This window comes from Epinephelus moara, chromosome 18 (genome assembly GCF_006386435.1).
Source record: "Epinephelus moara isolate mb chromosome 18, YSFRI_EMoa_1.0, whole genome shotgun sequence".
NCBI lineage: Eukaryota > Metazoa > Chordata > Actinopteri > Perciformes > Serranidae > Epinephelus > Epinephelus moara.
This window is the reverse complement of record NC_065523.1, coordinates 9,108,236-9,111,843: the sequence shown is the minus strand read 5'-3', so window position 1 is coordinate 9,111,843 and position 3,608 is coordinate 9,108,236.

Sequence of the window (3,608 nt, the reverse complement as noted above, 5' to 3'; positions counted from 1 at the left end):
TGGTATGAAAATATACAGACCTGCAAACTCTGCAAACAAAAATCAGGTAGGGGGGTCTGGGGGAATCCTTGCCTGGAAGAAAATCTTTAGTGATTTTAATACACAAATCTAATGAAACCTTTTGGAGCATTTTGAGATTAGAATACAATGAGAAAAGAAAACATCTTGTTCTAATAAACAAATACATAACAATAGGCTAAGTCACATGATTTGACTCACTGGCATTAACAAAATGACGCCAGGGACACTTCCCAGGCGGCGTATTTTGAGGCCCTGGGACTGAGAGCAGCTAGGCTGGAGTCAGTAAGCTTTCAGAAAAAGTGCACAAATACGGAGAACGCAGAGTACAGACAGAAGGCTTTGTCTTTATTTGTATATGTAGCTAACATTGAGTATAAATGAGCCTTAAGGCAGAGGCTATTGTGCCGTTACAGGCTGCAGGTAATCAAACTTGACTGACATTCTCACATAATTTATTTCAGCCAGAGCAAATAAAAAGCCATGATGTTGTCTCCAAACATGACAAGGGTAACAATTCACTATGATGATCGCTACGAAAAGCTTACCTCAAGTTTTCATAGACACATTCATCAAGGAGTCATTCTCTCCTCAATCACCGAGCAGCAAATTTTGCCAAAAAGCGACTGGGACTTCTTTGTAGATATGCATATAATAAATGTGTCAGCTCTGTACTACTTCTATGGGTTTGGAAAGTCATGTTTCAATTTTGGTGAAAAGTTTTGTATTTGTATATGATGTGTTAGCAGATTTGATACTTAATGTTAAGCTGTATCATCTGTAGTCTTATTACTGTTTGATATGCTGATCAGTTCAATATCAAATATTGTGGTATATTTTGACAACTGGTTATGTAATCTGTGTTTCATTGTGTCTGATGTCAGAATCTTTCACCAACAATAAAGACCAGTAATCACCCTAGCCAGCCTCATCATTCAGCACAGCATCTTTGGTACAGTTATAATGATGTTTCATACCACAATGGAGTTGGGCTCACTTTCAGCTCAGGATTCAGAAAGGTGGGGTAGCTAGTGGCAGGGGTCAAACCATTACATGTGCACACTATGTCTATTAATGGGGAGTTAACCCCACAAACAGGTAAACAACCATGTCTTACAGCAAGGAAAAATGACTTCAACTTGTCTGAAACCTCAGGACAATCCTGACACAAAGAAAACTTGCTGTTGAGTCAACCTGAGTCAGCCCCTGCTGTGTGCTGTTTTACACAACAGTTTGCTTTATTGTTGTACTGTTATTAATAATGCTATAAAATTGGGCTAAATTATTGTTAATTAGTGCTCGATTCAAATTATTCTATTCAAAATTTTGTTTAACATTTAATATAACATCACTGTAGGGTGAGTCTCTGACAGCACCGCCAGTCTAGATTTTCCCTAAAGCATCCCTGCTTTAAAGTCTTATTAATGACTCAGTATATGGTGGCATCATCTGCACACATTGCAGTGATGCTATAATTTAAAATGAACAGTAAATCATTCATGAAAATGGAAGACAAAAGCGGCCCTCAACATTCTTTCCCTGAAACACTCAACACAAATGTTACACTTCATCGAAAAATTCAGCCAGCCATCTGAGTTACACGACAGACAGCTGACCCTCAAAATTAAATAAACTGACTCTTGTAAACACCATTTTATTGTCGGTTATCTTGTTAAGATAACAGGAGTCAGCAGAATGTCAGGCGCTGACCTGGCCTCCACTCGTGATGATTTGAGATATAACAAACAAACCAACCAGCTGATACCTCATAAAGACACCATTGTTGACAGAGGTCAGTAAATCAAATAGGGTGTGTGTGACTGTTCTAATGATCCAGTAATTTAAAATAAAATTAAAGATAGGAGAAAAATGCAAAAACTGAAAACAGATTCAAGAATCATTTTAGTTTCTTCTTCCTCTCTCTCACATTAAACACTTCCAGACACCTCAGATTTATCTGGTGACCCTTTGCAGGTTCCCCACCCCATGGTTGGGAACCACTTGGCTAAACTTGCCTCCTATGTTTTATGGAGTGTGTTTCCAGTCACCTGTGTCTGTAATAAAATACATTTTAAAAAAGACAATGGAGATTTACAGAGGGGGTTTGTTTGTCCATCAAAACAGAGGCTGGCCTGAAAGTGCAAATATTTTTCATCACCTACTTAAATACAGCAGTACTGTTTACTAAAATTGTCAGCGGTGTACAGAAGTACAGAAGTATTCTCAGCTTCATGCAGTAACAGAACATGTGCAGTAAAATGTCTCCTGTGACTGATATCTGATTCTGTGTGTCCTTATTAGGGCCTGTTCATTATGTATGAGAGTGGAGGGGTAGGTGCAAAACGGGGGAGGCACTCCAAATTATTTTTTAAGCACTGGGTAGGGAGGTATGTTTTTTGATTTGGCTCAGGGGTGTGCAATTCAACCTTTAACAGTCGTGTCACGCATTTATTTTAAATATCCTCAGAACCCCAAAACTGGCAGGTGGGTTTGAAAGGCATATTTTCTTTAAAAATCTCCAAAATCACGTAACATGTTCCCACTACCACCCAAGATACATCAGTAAATACCCCTCTCATGAATTTCAAGGCTTTTGAATGTCATAAAAAAATGGTTGCTAACAAGTGGCTAAATGAGACTACATACATCATCAGAGTGAACATGGCTTCACAGCTTCGTTGTGGTAGCAAAATTGAAGTCATGCATCTGTAGTTTAGTTCGTTTATAGCCTAACGTTAGCTCTTTACCTCTGATAATTGCATTTACATTTCAAATCAAATCATGAAAGTGGTGAAGATTATCTTGCTGAACCAAATGTGTAGGGATCCTAAACTTATGTTTGCCACAGAGGTTATTTTCTGTAAGAATCTAAAATTCTTGCTTGTTTGACCCATCCACCACCACTCCTTCCCTACCTCCCACAACTTTCTCACTCTTTATACTATGTCATTGTTGCAGATGTGTTTAAATTGAGTTAGCTGAAAGCTCGGTATCTCTCATACAGAAGCTAACAGGTGTCTTGTGCTTCAGAATCAGATGCTAATGGCCACTGACCAAGCTGCTATATTTGATGCCCTAGGAATGAGAACAGGCTGTCTGAGGGGTTGTGAGATAATTAATGGGTAGTTACTGAACAGAAACCATGTGAGACATTTAGAGGTGAAATGTCTCTTTGGTAAAACTTATAACTCATAGACCTCTGGGACATAACAAGGGGGCCCTGGTTCCTTCTTTAACAGTGTGTTAAATATGGCAGCAGCTGCTAACTAAATGCAGTGGAGTAAAAAGTACAATATTTCCCTCTGAAATATAGTAAAACATAAGTATAAGGTAGCATTAGATGGAAATAGTAAAGTACAAGTATCTGAAAACCATTCTGACATACACTACTATGTCTGTCACATGTGAGCTGATGAGTGCTCTGCAGTTGTTTAATGAGATGCTGCTCTCTGGTGGTCTCAAGAGAAAATACACCTTTTAAGACACAATATAAATGTTGCAGATGTGCCAAATAAAAGCTGAACTATAAGTGTGTTTAAAATACTCATGCAGGGTGATATTTCATAACATTCTCAAGTTTCAATTCAAAA